The following is a 19263-nucleotide window of genomic DNA, read 5'->3' as shown; positions in this document are numbered from 1 at the left end:
CATAGATCTTGAGCTATGTTGAGCTGTCAGGTTGCTTTATAATTTCAAAACAATGGATATTACTTCAGATAATTAAAGTTCCAGGGGGAAAGTGATAGTTATCCAGTTATTGTGTGTGTGAAGAGCTGACAAGTCAATGTCATCTTACAGCACTCCTGTGAATGAATGACCTCCACAACATCCTGTCACTACCAACCCTGCTCATGGCTTGCATCACACACACACACAAATTGAGTTTCTACGCTCAGCTTCTTTTCTTTGTTGTCAAAAGGTGATATGAAAATACTTGAAAGGATGCCATATAGAGGGCGGAACAGAATTGTTTTCTGTTGTCCCAGAGGGATGAGCAGAATTTCAACCAGAACCAAAGGGTTGGAACTAATTCAAAATAATTTTTGGCTAAACATCTAGAAGAAGTTCCTGACAGTTAGAGCAGTTCCTCAGTGGAACAGGCTTCCTTGGGAGATGATGGGTTCTCCTTCTTTGGAAGTTTTTAAGCAGAGGCTAGATAGTCGTCTGACAGAAATGCTGATTCTGTAAACTTAGGCAGATTGTGAGTGGGTGGGCAGGAAGGGACTATGTTGGTGCTGGGCTCTTGTGGCCCTTTCTTACAAGCCCACGGAAACACTGATTGCTGCTTTGGGGTTGGAAGGTGAATTTCCTTCAAGCCAGATTGGCCAGGGATTCTGTTTTTTTTTGGGGGGGGCATATTCTGGCCATGAAATTGAGGTCTATGTGGAACACTCCCCTTGAGAGCCATCTTGGTGTAGCAGTTAAGAGTCATGGCCTCTAATCTGGGGAACCAGATTTGATTCCTCACTTCTCCACATGCAGTCAGCTGGGTGACCTTGAGCCAGTCTCCCAGAGCTCTCTCAGCCCCACCTACTTTACAGGGTGACTGTTGTGAGGAGAGGAAATGAAGGTGATCATAAGCTGCTTTGAGACTCCTTCAGGTAGTAAAAACTGGGGGTCAAAAAAAGCTCTTTCTTCCTTTATAAAAGACAGGTAGGTTGATAAATCAATCAAATAATCTGTCAGGGACTGAGAAATAGCAAGTTAAAACGATGACTGTTTAAAAACAAGTGCTCTTATGGCAGTACACACAAGCCCATTGTAATACAAGATGAGCATAACCAGAAAGCAAACAGGACATGCTTTTTAATGGAGCTCTTCATTATCTCACATAGCCTTTAATGGAGCAAGCAGCGTGTGTCATTGCTGTTATCTTGCCATAGACAGTTTGCACACACTGTCAAAATTGCTCTCCATTCTTTGGTTGAAAAGATCATTGTTTATAAAAGGTACCATGGAGTGGAGATCGTGCTGATTTATTGGCAATTAAATCTGAAGGATCTCTATGCCCCTCTTCAAAACAAAGTCTATCTGGGTAATTCAGCCAGGGAGATTACATAGCAAGCTGCCTCTCCTGATATGCTCCCATCCTTTCTATTTGTGCTTTACAAAAGCTTTATTGGGGGGGGGGGGTGTCGTTAGGGCAGGTTCCAGCAGTAGTTTCTATAGAAACTAGCTTCAGGAGAATCCTTTCCGTGCTGCCTCGTCAGTCAAGGAACCTCTGCATGCTTGCTAGGAATTCCTGTGCTTTGTAAGGAGGATTCTGGAGAACGTCCGAGAACATGTTTTATGTCAGAAAGCCTGGAAGGAAGTACCCTCCACTGAAATCAGTGCATCTGTTTATATGTAAGCGGTGACTAGGTTTTTTTTTTAAGTATGTAGCTTTTGCTCCTGATGGCTGTACAAAAAGTGCATTAAGGGATATCATCAAATTCACCCTAATAATTTGGAGCATAAATACCTAGCTAAACCTTTGGGGGAAGGGAGGCAAGGAATGTTAGCAGGTTTCCATGACACAGAATCCAACTTTCAAATCTGCCATTTTCTCCAGGGGATATGAGTTGTAATCTCCAGACACTACCTGGAGGTTGGCAAAAACCCTATGCAGACCTCATTTACAAACAGCATATTTTGACTATGGTCATAAGAAACGGCCAACCATTAGTGTGAGATAACTCCTGTAGGGAGTGGTCCAATTACAAACTTCTCATATGTAACCAGCTCCCATATTAACTCGAACAGCACAACTATTGTGTTCCCCCACACACACACACACTAATGTTTACATTTTTTTCTTTTCACTTATGTGTATTCAAAACTCACCAATTTAGGATGGCATTTCATGCATGTGATAAAGTGGATTCTAAACCACAAAAATCTATGCAACAAGTACATCTGTTAGTCTTCAAAGCATTACAGGATCCTCAAGGGAGCATATCCACAGCCAGCACATACAGAATAAGCAGAGATTCCTTAATATTCTTTACCTGTAGCCTTTGATACTGTAAACCATGCCATCTGGTTGAAACATCTGAAGACTGGGCGGAGACTGGTGGTCTATAAATTTAATCATAAAATAAAGTATCAGGGGAGATGCTCTGGATTAGCAGAAATCATTCCTTTTGGACCAGACCCAAAGGATTGCTGCTAGAGATCAGTTATCATCATTGTGGGATTTTATTCAGTAGTAGTAGCAGTAGTAGTAGTAGAAGAAGAAGAGGAAGAAGAGGAGGAAGAGGAAGAAGAAGAAGCCGCTTTTCTCTACCCAAAGGAGGTTCAAAGCAGCTTATAGTCGCCTTCCCTTTCCTCTCCCCACAACAGACACCCTGTGAGGTGGGTGAGGCCTGATTGGTATGGTTGACTACCATCACATCTGCTAACTCATGCCCAGCATAATTGTTTAAGATAGTTCAATCTCTCACTGCCCTAGAGGAAGGGCAACAAAACTATAGCCGATTGGATAGCCAATAGCTGGATATCAGCTGTGAGGCATTTGTGTGTCATTTTGCAGACAAAATCTCGACACTCCACTATGACCTCACTCCAACCTTAAACAAAGAAAGTGAACTAGAGGCCCGTTGGCTGACTTTGGAGAAAACACTGAATAACTTCAGACGACTCACGCTGACTGAAGTGGACAGGATGCTTACAGCAGCGAGATCAACCACACTCGACACCTGCCCATCAAGAATAGAAACACCAGATATAAGGATAAGGGGCCCCTTCCAGGAGATAATCAACCTCTCCCTTGAAACGGGAGAATTCCCGGAAGGGCTAAAGAGGCAGTGGTTTGCCCGCTGCTGGAAAAAACATCTCCGGACCCATGTTAGCCCAACAACTATCAACCCGTTTCACACCTAGTATTTCTGGGAAAAATGGTTGAAAGGGCTGTCGCAAACCAAATGTCAGCACTCCCAGAAGAAGCTTCAGTCCTAGACCCATTGCAGTCAAGTTTCCAGGCTGGCGATGGGGTAGAAACAGCGCTAGTTGCCCTGGTGGACTACCTCCATCACCAGTTGGACTGAGGCACTGCTTGTACTATTACCTTTCGGCAGCGTTCAGCAGTCAACTATGAGCTTCTAGCTCAACTCCTCATCAATGCCAGAATACAGGGGACAGCACTTCAATGGCTGATCTACTTTCTCCGGGGCTGCGGACAGAGGGTACCAATAAGAGAGAGGCCTTCAAGTCGCTACCGACTTACATGTGGAGTCCCTCAAGGAGCAGTCCTCTCTTCAATTCTATTTAACATCTTTATGCACTCTCTTGCCCAATGAGTACGGAAGTTCGGGCTGGGATGTCACCAATATGTAGATGACACCCAGATCTTCCTCCTGATGGATGACTGGACTGATTCTCCCCCAGAAGCATTAGCCAGCTGCCTGGAGGCAGTGACGATGAGGCTCAAGCAGAGTCATCAGAAGTTCAGTCCTTCAAAGAGAGAGATCCTGTGGCTGGGCAGGAAGGGAAGTGCATCTGCCCATTCTGGACAGCTTGCAGCTATCAATGGCTCACTCCACCAGGAACCTAGGCGTGATCCTGGATGCTACCCTCTCCATGAAGGCCCAGGTCACAAGAGTAACTTAGCTGGCCTTCTACCACCTTCGCCAAGCCAAACTACTAGGGCCTTACTTGGCCCCCAAACACCTAGCCACAGTGATCCACACAATGGTCACCTCTAGGCATCTCTAGGCATCCCTGCAACTCGCTCTATGCAAGTCTACCCTTAACTTTGAACTGGAAACTTCAACTGGTCCAGAATGTGGAGGCCAGGGTCCTCCCAACAACACCATGGAGGTTCCACATCTGACCCATCCTCCAACAACTGTGCTGGCTATCAGTCGAATTCTGGATCAGGCTTAAGGTCTTGGTAATTACCTTCAAGGCCATACGCGGTCTGGGCCCAGTTTAACTGAAGGACTATGCCCCTCAAAGAGCTCTGAGCTCCACCATCTCCAACTGGCTAGGGATCCCTGGCCCCAAGGAAGTCTGCTTGACCTCAACTAGGGCAAGAGCCTTCTCTGACCTGGCCCCCACCTGGTGGAATGAGCTCCAGGAGATCAGGGCCCTAACAGAACTAAAACAGTTCTACAGGGTATGCAAAAGAGAGCTCTTCCTCCAGGCATTTGGTGGAGGTCGACCATAACTAAACAACATCCACTGGGCCCCTGAACCTACCTCCCTTGAACCCATGTGAGAGATATAACCAACCATGGGCTTGTAGAATGTTTAGTATTATTACTGTAACCTTTCATTTGTTATAATCACTGAGTTTGATGTATTGTTCTGTTACATTCTATGTGAACCACCCTGCATCTTAGAGGAGGACGGTATACAAATGTAATAAACAAACAAATGTGAACAGATTGAAACTGAATCATGACCATAAGCTGGTTGGGAAATCTAAGGTATTGAGGGACATTGTGCTTCCCCTTTTGATGGGGTTCGGCTGAACCTTTCTGATTTGGTTAAGAGCTTAAGTTTATACTGAACCCTCCTTTACTGCTGGAAAGGCAACTTCATGTAGCTGCTGATTGTTGTGGGTTTTCTGGGCCATGTGTCTGTGGTATAGTAGTTTTAGTTCCTGACATTTTGCCAGTAATTGCTAAAACTTCAGGGACTAAAACTACCAAACTATGGTCACACAGCCCAGAAAACCCACAACAGCCAGCTAATCTCTGCTATGAAAGCCTTCTATTCATTAATGTAGCAGTAGCTGCAATTCCCCCCCCCCCCCGTCCACCTTCCAGCTAAGTTTAGCCCAGAAGATGGTTCTTGACCTGGCTGATCTGGCCACCCACTACAATATTGTAATGTACTTTACATGAAGCCAACTCAGAAATCCCACTTGGCACAATGTCCATGCACAATGGTGGAACAAACATATTTTACACATTCTGCAGTCTCACCATTGGCTCCCCCATTAGTTACTGGGTTCAGGTTGACGTGAGGGCTGTCACATACAAAGCCCTTCTTGGTTCTGGTCCCTCATATCTGAAGAACACATCTCCTCTTAGACAGCTTTGATCATCTGAGCAGGGGCTTCTGCAGGTGCCACTGTGCAAAAGGCTGTACTCCCTGTTGTGGCTGTGCAGAATGGCTTGTCTGAGGAGATCAGGAAAGCTCTCTGTCATACTGCAATCGACGTAAAACTGAATTGTTGAGGAAGGCATTTTATAAAGGCAACAAGACTATATTTCAACTGAATAGTTTAAGAGGGTACTGTAATAAAGGGGATGGGACTGTGGCCTACACTACTTCATATTGTCCTGCTCTTACTCCATTGTCTTCCACTTCCACAATAACATTTTCTGCATTGTTTAGCATTTAATACATTTTACTACATCATATTCACTGACACCAGGCACTCTAGTCTTGGTAAGAAACAGAGGCTATACATAACTGCTCCTAGTTGTTAATGATGTGGTATTATTGTTGGCACCGACCTAATTCACTCTTCTGGCAAACTATATATATATAGTGACACCAGTGAATGAAAATTACTAATAGCAGTTGTCTGTTTTGCAGGGCCAGAATGCTGCTGGCAGGGGCTCATGGGAATTGTAGTCCATGGACATTGAAGAGCCACAGCTTGCTCACCCCATGCAACCCCACACTTCCTCTTCCAAAAATTATGCCGAGAATCCCATAGCCGAACCAACCAGAACCTCACGTTGAAGTCCCGCTGAAGCCAATGGGGTTAAAATCTGTGACGTCGCAAAACTCCCCAGTCGCCGGGCCCTGCCCCATTTTAACCCAATCGGAAGCCCTTTCCTGGCTCGCAACTTTGTCAGCGCTCCCGTAGACGCGTGACACACTTTCCAGATCCTCCAGTTGCCCGCCCCCGCCCCTGACGCAGGCGCACTTGAATCACCGAAGGAATCCAACCGTGAGTGGGAACTTTTCGCGTAATTTAATGCCCTTTTTCTTAACAGCGCGCCCCGTGAAGGCCGTATAGGCACAAGGCAGCCCAACAAAACTCGCCGGCTCCAGCAGCCGCCGCAAGAACAAGAGAGCACGTGCTCTCCCCCTCTGCCCTGCAATGGGCTCGCCCGCTCCTGAGGAGGAGAAGCCGGGGAAGGGGGGCGGCTTGATTGCAACTAGGGGAGGAGAAAGTTGCTGAGCGCAAAGAGGGCTTTGCATGCAAGCCGAGAAGGCGGAGTTAGTAGCTTGGGCGCCTTGTTGCTATGGGGAGGCTGCGAGGGAGGCGGCGGCGGCGGCGGCGTTGTGCTGCTGCTGCTGCTGCTGCGCAGGGCAGGGAAAACCAGAGGCAGCCGCAAGCAGCAGCAGCTGCTGATCTCTGACATATTTCCCCTTATTACTGCTGCTGCCATATTGTGGCCACCCCTCTTCTCTCCCCCCCCTTCCCAAGCTTCATGAGTACAGTGAGTTCGAACCTTTCCTTTATTAACTATCTCTGGGGAAAGCTGGGGGGGGGGGTCAGATGCCTTGGCTAGCGTCGAACAGCCTTGGGGTTGCTGGGCATTGCTGTGTCCCCCCTACATTTTTGGGGTGTGTGTGTGTGTGTTACTTTTAGCCTGTGTCCTCAGCCCAGCCCTTCCTCTCCGTGTGCTGCGGCGTGCTCCGCTGGCAGGGGGTGGCGGTGGGGCGGAAGAGCCGGCGTGGCGATGCCGGCCCAGGCTCGGAGCGGGGAGCGCGGGCAGCGGGGCCAGGGGGAGGAGTCGCATTGTGCGCCGGGCGGGCGGGCGGGCGGGTGCCAGGGGGTCGTGGCCGCGACTGAGTTGGAGGGGCTCGAGGGCGGCTTCTCCTCGGGACGTGGACGGGACGTGGGAGGGGGAGCGGAAGAGAGACTAGAAACGCGGCCCCTCGGGAGAGGGGGGTGGGGGAGAGATAATTCTGCCCTTCGCGAAATGGGGAGGGGGCGGGACGCCTGGCCGGACTGGCGAAGGCTTCGTGGCGCGTGTGGGGGCGGCGGACGCGCGCTGGGAGCGAGCCGGGGAGCGCTCTCTGCCGGACCGGCGAAACTGGGAAGTGGCGCTGAGGAAGCTGACCAGGAACCGGGAGGGGGGTGGGGTGCTAAAGAAAGGAGCCTCGGGGAGGGACCAGGCGTCCCTTCAGCCGGGAGGGCACGGGCTCTGTTCGCGGGGCGCGGGCGGGAGAAGGAGAGAGGTCGTGCCTGGAGTGGTGCTGGCGGGGCTCGACTCTCTCGCCCGGCCCTGCTTTTTGGGGTGACTTTTGCGCCTGAACTCCCGGCCGCCTTTGGCCTGCTGCATTTGCGAGTAAAACGAGCCTTGCCTTTCCTTCTGGACTGGTGCGCCTGTGTCCCTCCGGAGCGCCATGTGGCTGCCTCTGCTCTTCCCCCGCCCGCTTGCATTCGGCTACGGGGGTGGGAGTGCCTGAGAGCTGTTGCTAAATCTTGTGCGGAGTTTTCGAAAGAGCGCCCGGCTATTCTCCCCCCCCCCCTCCTTGCACGGTTTCTCCCATTGCAAAAATCAAACCGAACCCCGCGGTCTTACATACAGTCAATATAAATGAGCTTTGAGAAAACAAGAACGGCGCCCCTGCTTTCGGCATCGTTTCCACAGCCCTGCCTAGTTCTGTTTCTCTCGCTTTAGTCGCCACCGTTTGGGTTGGGACTGTGACAGCCACGTGGCCGGCAGAGCCCTGCGCCGGGAAGAGGCGGCCCTCGGGTCACTGGCGGCTCTGGCAGCGTGTGGCTGTGTCTAAGCAGCCCAGCACAAAGGCAGGTGGAAAGTGTGGCTTGCTTCTGCCCTATCTCTGTTCCTGAGTTCCCAGGGTCCTATCAGTCATCCGCAGGGCCTGTAAGACGGAGCTCTTCTGCCAGGCATATGGTTGAGGCCAGGGCAGCTCTCCCACCAATCCATCAGAGGATCCCCTCCAATATTGAGATCTCTAACATCGAGATCATGGTTAGATCTATCGTATTGGTGCCACCCTCTTCTGAACATTATTCTCTCCACCCAGCTGAACTAAGATCAGAATTGTGAACACCGCCGCTATATGTTATATGTAACTTTTAATTGGGGTTTTTTTGTGTTTTAACTATTTATGTTGTAAACCGCCCTGAGACCTATTGGGAGAAGGGCGGTCTAAAAATTAAATAATAATAATAATCAAGGAAATAGAAATGTATGCTTATTGGCAGCAGGATTACACAAACTGGATTATACTGCACGCTTGCTATTTGGTGGCCACACACCACTGTTGGAAACCGAACGCTGGACTTTATGGGTCATTGTTTTGTTCCAGAAGGGCTCTTGCACTGGAAAATCTTCACTGCCCTTATAGCAATCTTCTGCACGTATTATATGCATTGCTAGTTTGAAGTGTTAGGGGAGCTTTCAGGATCCTAATACAGCCCCTTCCCCTTCCTGTATTCTATCTGGGAGGGAAAAAAATTCACTCAAGGTTTTAAGCTACCAGAGCATGTAGTTTGATAAGATGCTCATCCTGGTGCTATCAGGAGAAGAGTGAGCTGGTATCCGAGTCAAGTTCCAAGTTCTTCTTTCATAGGAAAAAAGACAGAAGGTCAGAGTCTACAAGTCCAAAAGGAAGTTCACCAATTCTGTCCTTAAACATAATTCACTTTTACTCTATTTTCAGAGTGCATCTTGCATTCCTTCTAGGGAGAAAAAGAAAACACAGTCTGTACACATAAATTCATAGGTGGGGTTGCCAACTTCCAGGTGGTAGCTGGTGATCTTCCACTTTTACAACTGATCTTCAGGCAACAGATTAATTCACCCAGAGAAAATGGCCACTTTGGGAAGTGGACTCCATGGCGTTATACCTCATTGATGTCCCCCTTCCTCAGGCTTCACCCCCAAATTCTCCAGTTTTTTAAACCCAGAGCTGGCAATCCTATTTATAGGAGATAGGGACAGAACAGACCCTTGACTGAGATAAGGTTGCCTAGAAATCAGCAGATCAAAGAACTGTATGTTGTTGTTTTTTTGGGGGGGGGGCATGGCCAAACCTACATAAGCTCACAATTTAAGAACCATTATAAAATCTATTTAATATAGAGCAGCCTACTATTTCTACTGGTCTGAATATGAATGGGGAAAGTAGTAGTTTAAGTGTTGGCAGAGTACCATCAAGTGGTAGCCGATTCATGGTGATCATATGTTCAGAGATGGCTTATCATCTGCCTCTGCATAGCAACCTTGGGATTCCTTGGTGGGTCTCCCTCCCAAATACTGATCAGGGCAGATCCTGCTTAGTTTAGGAGATCTGATGAGATTGAGCTAGCTTGGGCTATCCATGTTAGGGCAAAGTTTACAGTAGGAGGTGGGTGATGTATTGGTCTGAAATAATATAACATAACATTCTGAATATTCTGAATTTTAAAAATGCATTTTTGAATTATCAGTGGCATAATTTTAAGATGCCATCTACTTGTTCCTTGAAGAACCTTTGAGGTAAACATTTTGAAAATTGAGGGGATTTGGGCTTAGGGGGAGTGACTCCTTGAATGTTATGAAAGGAGACTACACCTGAATACCAGGTATTCCCCCCTGCTTCCTATTAGCTTTACATATTGTGTTGGTAATTTACATACAATCTTAATGAAGCTGGACATGTTTGTGGAAGGAAGAGGAACTATTACAAGGAATTGCTTAAGCTCTAACCCATTGACTGAAGTGTGAATCTTCTTTCAGTATTAGAACATACAATGGTTGCTTTAGAAGTAAAGCAGTGGTAAACTCCTGGTAAGAGCACACCTGTTCTTTCAGTCTGTTCAGATGCTTCTCACTCCTGGAATAAGCGTAGGAACCTGCATCATACTGCGTCAGGCCAACTTGTTCAGTGGTGACCACTGGATTTTTGCAAGCACAGAAAGGACCCTTTTCTTTCATTTATTTCCTAAAATCTTTTACATATAGATGCTGGAGACAGAGTGGCATATGTGCAATAACCACCAGGATGTTATGTAGACCGTCTGTTTGGGCCAAGGTTTTAACAGATTGTATAAGTTGCACCTGTCAGTATCTCACTTTGATTTGTGCCCATGATGTGCTGTAGTGCTTTGGGGGTTGCATTTGAAAATATATAGAAATTCCAGAAGGATAGCTGTGTAAATTTTTTGTAGCAAAAACTAAATGTGCTTCATCCTCTTCTCTCTTTCATCTCCTCCCCTCCAGATGTTGAAGCTTGTTATTGCAAGAGTTTAAGGACCGTTTTCTAAGGCACGTACCACAAGACAAACGTACTTATAATGAGCTTCTGCTAAACTAAGTTAGAAAACCTATCTATCCAGGCATTTTTATCTAGCCTTTCCACCAAGGAACTCAGGTTTCTGTGGTCCTGCCCTCACATCAACTATGTTAGGTAGGTTAGGTTAATAGAGAATAACTGGCCCAAGGTCACCTAGTGCAGAGTTGAGATTTGAACCCAAGTTTCCCAGGTCGTAGTCTGACACACTAACCACCACACTGAGTTATTTCAGTATTGCTCTTCATACTGCCTGCATAACAAAAGATTGCATGGCCATTGTCTGCTTTGTGTTACCTTTGCTCACAGATGAGTTTTCTCATTCTGTGAAGTTTGACGATCTCCCAGGGTCATGGCTGCAGTCAAGCCACCGGACTGATTCTTCCAGCAGTTCAGTGCTGAATCTGAAGAGGCTTAACGTACTCCCAGCGGACAGTGTTGTGGGACCATCCTGGCTTCTGATAATGTGATAGGAAGCAGTGAGTGTACCTTGAACCAGCCATGCATTTTGTCTTCCAGCAAGTGCAGGAGCCATTCATCTGTTAGAGGAAAGAACACTATCATAATAAGGGATGGAGGACAAATAATGCCCTTTCATGTACATCACATCTAATCGTGGGTTGTAGAAAATCTATGCAAGCTGATGTACAAATAAAAACCTTTCATAGCTGTCTCAGCTGATTAAAAAACTTAATTTTTGCATGTTCAAGCTTGTCCAGCAATTTTCACATATGTCTGCATATTACACAAGATGCTCAAATGTAAAGCTACCACTAAAGAGCAGTTAATTAGGCATGCTTTTTAATTAACTGATCAGTAACTTCCTTGTAAATGTGCATACAAATGAAACAATTGTTCAGAAGGGGAAAAAGTCACCTACCTTAGAGTGATAATGCACTTTCACTGCAAGTACCATCTTGGAGGAAGCATTCCTTCCCGAGCAAAAGAAGAGGAAGAATACCTGTTCTAAAACAGTGTCTGCCAGCTATAGTTTTGTCTATTTGATATTTATATTTAACTTTAAAAAAACCTGCCATGTACTTTGATTATGTTTATAATTGATCAAAAAGTTTAGTCAATTAGCAGTAAAATCCTCTGCACAATTACTCCTCTACAATCCTACTAAAGTTAATAGAATCTACTATGGATGCAGGCAGAATGATAGAAGAGACATGGAGGCTGTAGAATCAGTGAAGAAGGTTAAATTTTTAAATTCTATGATTTTAACATGATTTTAATGTTGTTTATACATTGTATAAGCCACCCCAAGCCCTCTTGCGGGGAGGGGCAGCCTAGAAATCAAAATAAAAAAATAAACAGGGTTAGGCTGGAGTAACTGCATATGACTGCACCAGAACTTGCCATCTTTCAGTGTTGTTTATCTGTGCGGAGACTGGGAGATTCACGAGTCTAAATCAGACTTTTGATAACCACTTTGCTCACTTATTGCGAATAAACCTTTTTTTGGGAACAGCAGTAATTTTGTAATTTGGAAGATAATTCATTTTTCTGATAGATTCGTATACATTTGCTGTTTTGTGTATACTGACATATGTGTCCTGTGTAGACAGCAGAAGAATATTGCTGATAGGTGATTGAATGTATCATATTGCAGGATGTGAGGTAAACAAGCCCCCCAGTGAGGTAACTGCTTTCAGGTAATGTAATGGTGTTCCCTAAATAGTTATACGGTCAGAGAACAGAGCGGGCATCTAAGTAAGGTTACAAGGTTCAGTCTGTGGGACTAATGTTTCTGTTATGAAGTTCCATTTTACCGGTATATAACGTTTGAAAACAAGTAAAGGCCTATTCCTGCCTAAGGCCTGTGAGAGAGAATTGTCCAGAATAGACTGTCACTGATCACAATTTGGAATGGTTTTAGAATGGAACTGTAGCTAAATGAATTGTTGTTTGGGTCCTGTCCTATTGAAGTCTGTCCCAGTTTACTAGTCTGGCCTTTTTGATTTTTCTCCTTACCACTGAGGTTTCAGAAATTCAGTTATATAAAAAGTTTGAGTCTGTGTTCAAACAGCTAGAGTAAGTGTGGTTGTATCACAGGGCTTGGCTACAGATGATTTGTATGGTGTGCTCTGGTGTAGAATAGCCCTACTAGATTGGACCAGCAGTCCATCTAGTCCAGCATCCTGTTTCACACAATGGCGTTTTGTCCCAGAAGGTCAACAAGCAGGGCATATAGGCCTGCTCTGTTGTTGCCTTCTCTAATATTTAGAGGTTTATTGCCTTTGGATATGGATATTCCCTTGAGTCCTCCTCATGGCTTATAGCCACTGATCAATATATTCTCTGTGACTGTGTCCAATCCATTTTTAAAGGCATCTGTACTAGTATTCATCATTGCATCTACTGGTAGTGAATTCCATCACAACTTAACAACTTACTAAGTTTAACTGATTTTGTCCATCAGTTCAAGTGGGTGCTCCCAAATTCTAGTATTATAGGAAAGGAAGACAGTTATCTTTATCCACTTTGTCTGTAACATGCTTAATGGTGCAGATCTGTCACCCGCCCACTTGTTTGTTTTTCATCTAATGTGGGAAGTCCCAGATTCTCCAGACTTTTCTCGTAGGAAGGAAGCTCCAATCCCTTATTTATCTTGGTTGTCCTGGTTGTTTCCAGCTCTGCAATATCTTATTGCTGTTTTTGAGATACAGTAAGTGGAGCTGATGCCCCTCCATTGGGCTATACAAGGTGATGATATATGGTTTCCAACTGAGAGGTGGTGTTACATGGGTGAAAAATCTAGTAAACATTTCTGTGGCCAAGTTCCTTTTGAGGACTTATTTGAAAGGGTAGGTTGATTCCCATGACTTCTGACCATGTGGATTATTGTGTCTCTGCTTTATTATTATTATTATTATTATTATTATTATTATTATTATTATTATTATTATTATTATTATTATTATTAGATTTATTCCCCGCCACTCCCTTGCGGCTCGTGGCGGGTTACAACATCCTAAAATCCAACATCCTTTTCATCTAATAGTTCCTACTTTTCCTAGGCTTGTGGATTTCAAACTGTTCTGGACAGCACTGAGTCTCCTCAAGCAACTTATCAGGTTTGCAGGTCTGACTGTAGCTTTGGACCAAGAAGTTGCATTTGTTCCGACACTAGGTCTCAACAATCTTGAGGAAAAACCCCTTAATGTGAAGAGCTGGCCCTGGTCTTGGATTTCCTTTCTCTGAATATTTTTAAATCTCTTTAAACAAAGAAAATAGAATATTTCCACATTGTGACTTAAGGCAACTAGTGATTTGGAAATAGTGACTGGAAGTTTAAGAAGAGACTTTAGGGTGAAGGGGCCTTTGAAATCTTGTTGCATCACTCCAGAACATTACACACATAGCTTTTATGTCTTAAATGTCTATAAGCTTTCCTCAGTCTCTTACAAGGCAAAATAGCTGTAATTGTGGAAAAGAAGAAATGCATCTTATGGCAGAGTAGACCATTGTACAGCAGATGTTTTTAGAGAAACTGAAATTTGGAGTGTGGGAAGTCAAACCAGAATTTTTTTATCATATGACTTCCCTTTTTCACCTCTCTTGTTTCGTCCTGCATTGTGTTGTCTGATCTTTCAGCTCTTTCTAGACAACACAGAGGTGAGCTACCAGGCAGTTTCCTTCTGTTTCCTTGGTGTATTTGATACATATGAATTCTGTTATTCTTATCTAGTGATATTGTCACTCTAAATGCCTTCACAGAATCGTTTGTATTTTCAGAGGCAATTTTTATCATTCCATGAGTGTGTGTGGGTGTGCTAGTGAGAAAGTAATTTATTTTTGGAAAAATTGTTCTAATTCTAACCTGCAGGCAGGTACACTTAATGGACTAGGAATATGGGGTGGTGGTGGTTTATTTACAATGTCCCATTAATGGTCTAGGAATTGGGGGAATTGGTCTATTTTCAAGGTCCCATTATTAGAGAGCCAGTTTGGTGTAGTGGTTAGGAGTACGGACTTCTAATCTGGCATGCCAGGTTCGATTCTGCGCTCACCCACATGCAGCCAGCTGGGTGACCTTGGGCTCGCAACGGCACTGATAAAACTGTTCTGACCGGGCAGTGATATCAGCGCTCTCTCAGCCTCACCCACCCCACAGGGTGTCTGTTGTGGGGAGAGGAATGGGAAGGCGAGTGTAAGCCGCTTTGAGCCTCCTTCGGGTAGGTAAGAACCAACTCTTCTTAGATATTTAGCACTTAGGTAGATCACATACTCTGCACACAATTTTTTTGTATTAGGATCAATTCTACATCTTGGTATCATACTAGGAATGAAGTGTACTTCTAGAGAAGATATTCAGGAGTCAGGACCACATTCCTGTACCTCCTGGAATATTCTTGGCATATGATGCTCTCAAAAAGTTTAGTAGGATTGGAAGAAATCTCAGGGACTTTAAAATATGATGGTGATGATGGATTTTATCTCCCCCTCCCTCTGTTGCTGCAAATCTGGCTTCTTGAAAGCTTGCCAGTGATTTTCAGAGTGCTGAAATATTGCCCTAGCTGTATGAAATGGATACATAGGCATGGATATGTTAGAGACTGTGACATGGGGCTGGGCATTCAACCAGTCATTTAATGGGTCACATAATCTTAGATCATGATTATGAGAACTATGCCACTGAGACTTTATAAACACCAGCTGGTTTGTTACTTATCCCATTTTCAGATACAAATTAGTGATCGCAGGTGGCCCATAGAGGAAGCTTTGCTATACTACAAAGAATCTTCCTGCGCCTTAAAAACTCTTTGTTGTATTATTATTATTATATTGATAAGCTTTTATGAATTAGAATCCATTTTGTCAAATACATGCTGTATTCACTTGGCAGAAAGGTACCAAAAGCTACAGACAGTAGAAGGGAGGGGCAGGGGAGTTATTATAGACAGAGGCCTGAAGGCCCAGTTCCCAACGCTTGGATGGGATGCATTAATGATGGCCACATATTAAATGAAGGTCGAAGAAAGAGTAAATGATCCAGTCAGAGTGGGTGTGGATTACTCACATAGTTGATGAAATTGCAAGGTAGGATGAATCTGAATCTCTGCCTGAGGTCCTGATTGAGTCAAAGTCTCATAATATCAAATCTGAACAATTGGAACATACATGAAGCTGCCTTATACTGAATAAGACCCTTGATCCATCAAGGCAGTGTCATCTACTCAAACCATCAGTGACACTCCAGGGCCTCAGGTTGAGGTCCTACACATCAGGGAGTGGACCTGGGTTCTTCTGCATGCCAGGCATATGTTCTATCACTGATAGGGCTGCCAGGTCTATTAGTATGCCTGGGTCATCAGATGGAGGGTGCTTTGGTTTTGGGGCAAAATTCTGTAGTTTAAAGAACATTCTACCATATTTTGCCTAAAAGCCAGAGCGTGTCCATCCCCATCCTCCCGACATCTCTGACATGCCGGCACCACTTGTGGGTGATGTCATTACATCAAAAAGCTCCTGGAAACTGACCCTCATGTACCTGGCAACCCAAGCCACTGAGCCACACTACTGGCACAGGACAGTCTATAAATCTAATCCTTATCCATGGTTCCTCTATATATTTGTGAAACAGCCTGGGGTGTTGGAACATGTCCGGCTGTCCAAGTTGGAATAGGGCCAATCGGTGCAGCCAGCTTTGTGACTGCACCCTGATTGGCCCTGCCCCTGCAGCTCCCGCCCTTCGTCCCTGGACTCTAGCCTCTTTGCTCTCAGACGCACCTCAGTGCCTGGAGCCAGCAGCAGGTAAGGGGAGAGGGCCTTGGGCCCAGGGTCGTGGTGGAGGGCCTGCTAATGAGGGCCTCTTGGCCTGCTAGCCTGGGCTAAGGAGCTCTGGCCCCAGGCCAGCCCCCACCCACCCCACTTGATCCGGATGCAAGCTGCAGCCCAAAGCCACCTTAAGCTGCCTGGCCAGGGGCCAGGGGAGGGGACCCTTTCAAGACCCGTTCTTAGGAACGGGCTTTGAAGCGAGTTAATAAAATAATAAATAAATGCTGTCCTGCTAGGGATGTGATGGCCTGGTGGGAGAATGTCCAATGGGAAAAGTTGGGGAACATGGGAAAAACTTCTCAACTTTTTAAAGATCAGTTGAAGAAAGACAAGGTTTTACTTAAAATGTATAGTATGTTTTTTTAAAAAAACATACATTTTCAATAACATTTTTGTTTCAATGCAAATAATATTGGTAATCTTGTTCTAGAATGTATTTAAGGCTAATGCATTCTGAAAGCGTTGATTGTTTTCAATGCTATAATGTTTACCTTAATATTCAGACAAGCTGACAGACCTACCTAGTGTGATTATATAAATGTTTCTGTCCAAATAATGCATTTTCTTTGGTTTACTACAGAATCTGTACTTCTTTCAACTTTTATTATTCAAAAAATCTCTCAGCTGGTAAAAATTAAATATACAAATGCTATAGTATAGGAAAATTAGTATTGTACATATTTAAGTTTACCTACAATTTCTGGTGTTTTTAAAAAATTCTTCAAGCCTTCTCGTTTTTTGGAGTTTACACCTCCACCCTCACCTGTAGGGTTGTCAGCCTCCAGGTGGTGGCTGGAGATCTGCTATTACAACTGATCCCCAAGCAACTGAGATTAGTTCACCTGGAGAGAATGGCTGCTGTACAAGGTGGATTAAATGGCATTATGTCCCATTGAAGTCCCTCCCCTCCCCAAATCCCAACTTTCTTAGACTTTACTCTAAAAAATGCCAGATATTTTTCAGCCTGAAGCTGGCAACCCTACCCTCCCATGAGGAAGCATAGAGGCATATTGAGAAGGAAGGCTAAACAGGTACCCAGTAGTCATCCCCAGCAGCAGGAACATCTGAATGCCACTTTTGTGTCACCTATCAGCAGAACCTCTTCTCTGGTCCAAGGGGATCTCTAGCTTTTCCTGGAAGATTATCCTTCCTTCTGGAAGCCTTGCCCTCCTCCTCCAGTTTCTGCACGACTAGTAAGCCTTGTAAACAAATGATACCATAAGAGGGAGGGGGCGTGTGATATGTGGGGATGACAACTTTGACAATATTTGACAGCAGTCAAAAGGGAAAGTAATCAGCCTACAACCTTTGAGCTCTCAGGCATGTAATACCTTCTCTTGCCGCACTCCACCACACAAAGCTGCCAGAAACGAACCTTCTGGGGGGAAAAAAAAGTAGTGCTTAAATGTTAAATGCATTATGCATAGCTCAGCATGTGAAATTATCCTTTGGGATATGCATGAATTTAAAAGTAAAATATGTCTTTGTTTTATTCAAACAATAATTACAACTATATATGGTTTTAGAGTTGGAAATGTAAACTGCTGTACTCATGTATCTTAGTTTTTACCCATTGGGATATTGTTAGTGCTTTGTTTTCAACTTGTATACTTTTCCAGAGTAGTTAAATCTCAGCATTGTTACTAAACCCAGCTATTAAGATCTTCCTTTTATATACTACTATCATGCAGAAACAGAAGAAAGTCTTTGAGGTAGGAAGCCGTGTTGGTCTGAAGCAGCAGAACAAAGTTTTAGTCCAGTGGCATCTTTAAGACCAAAGTTTTATTCTGGGTATACCCTTTTGTGCATACATATGAACATTTATGACTAGAAGAAACTTGGTTGATATTATTATTATTATTATCATCATCATCATCTTTCGATTTATTGCCCGCCACTCCTTTACGGCTCGTGGCGGGTTACAACATTTTAAAACCCCCAATAAAATCCATTAAAATCCCTCAACAACAATTACAATATAACATTATCGGTTAGCAAGCTAACCTGGCAAGATAGGCTAATCAACCTCCCCCTCCTACTACAAACAGGTGGAGAGGGGATACTGATGGTACTAATCCCCAATCTCAATCCCGGGTCCCCGGGGGGGGGGCATAGATGTTAGCCTCGGCCTCAACCGTAAACCTGGTGGAAGAGCTCCGTCTTGCAGGCCCTGCGGAATGATGGAAGATCTTGCAGGGCCCGCAGCTCTCCCGGGAGCTCATTCCACCAGGTAGGGGCCAGGACCGAAAAGGCCCTGGCCCTGGTCGAGGCCAGGCGTGCTTCCCTGGGGCCGGGAACGACCAGCAGATTTTCTCCCGCAGAACGTAAGGCTCTGCGGGGGGCATAGGGCGATAGGCGGTCCCTCAGGTATGTGGATCCCAACTCGCGTAAAGCCTTGAAGGTTAAAACCTTGAACCGGATCCGGGCAGCAATTGGCAACCAGTGCAGCTGCCTCAGCACTGGCTGAATGTGGGCCCTCCAAGGTGTACCAGTGAGGACCCTGGCAGCTGCGTTTTGCACTAGCTGGAATTTCCGGACCAAGGACAAGGGAAGGCCCACGTAGAGCGAGTTACAGAAATCTATTCTGGAGGTGACCGTTGCATGGATCACTGTGGCTAGGTGTTCGGGGGACAGGTAGGGCACTAGTAGTTGGGCCTGGCGAAGCTGGAAAAACGCCTGGCCCGCTACTCTTTTGACCTGCGCCTCCAAGGTCAGGGAGGCGTCAATGATCACACCCAAATTCCTGGCCTGGGACGCGATGGTAAGGTGCGTCCCTCCCTGGGTGGGTAAATGCGCTTCCTGTTCCCGCCCCCTACGTCCCAACCACAGGACCTCCGTCTTGGAGGGGTTGAGTTTCAGGCGACTCTGCTCGAACCATTCTGTCACCGCTTCCAAACATCTGGCAAATGGTTCCGGGGGAGAGTCCGGGCG

The 19263-nt window shown here is 45.4% G+C and overlaps 1 protein-coding gene and 1 long non-coding RNA gene across 6 annotated transcripts in view; one reads left to right on the top strand and one right to left on the bottom strand.

The window, feature by feature from the left end:
- Nucleotides 1-7963, bottom strand: part of LOC143836160 (uncharacterized) — a 41478-nt gene extending 33515 nt beyond the window's left edge. Inside the window, exons 1-2 of one of the 2 annotated variants that reach the window (XR_013230534.1) lie at nt 7834-7963; nt 2340-2409 (exon numbers count right to left, since the gene is read on the bottom strand). This is a non-coding gene — a long non-coding RNA (uncharacterized LOC143836160). Of the gene's footprint in view, nt 1-2339; nt 2410-5952; nt 6058-7833 lie in introns of those variants that run through there. The other variant, XR_013230531.1, reaches the window with a different exon arrangement.
- The window catches only part of FOXN2 (forkhead box N2), a 54999-nt gene continuing 41848 nt past the window's right edge, over nt 6113-19263 (top strand). Inside the window, exon 1 of one of the 4 annotated variants that reach the window (XM_077335058.1) lies at nt 6113-6241. The gene's annotated coding sequence lies outside the window, so the exon portion shown is untranslated. Of the gene's footprint in view, nt 6242-6533; nt 6738-19263 lie in introns of those variants that run through there. The other 3 variants (XM_077335048.1, XM_077335018.1, XM_077335009.1) reach the window with 3 other exon arrangements.

The sequence above is a fragment of the Paroedura picta genome, chromosome 1 (genome assembly GCF_049243985.1).
Source record: "Paroedura picta isolate Pp20150507F chromosome 1, Ppicta_v3.0, whole genome shotgun sequence".
NCBI classification, from domain to species: domain Eukaryota; kingdom Metazoa; phylum Chordata; class Lepidosauria; order Squamata; family Gekkonidae; genus Paroedura; species Paroedura picta.
The sequence above is the reverse complement of the archived record's forward strand: the minus strand, read 5'-3'. Positions and strand labels throughout refer to the sequence as shown.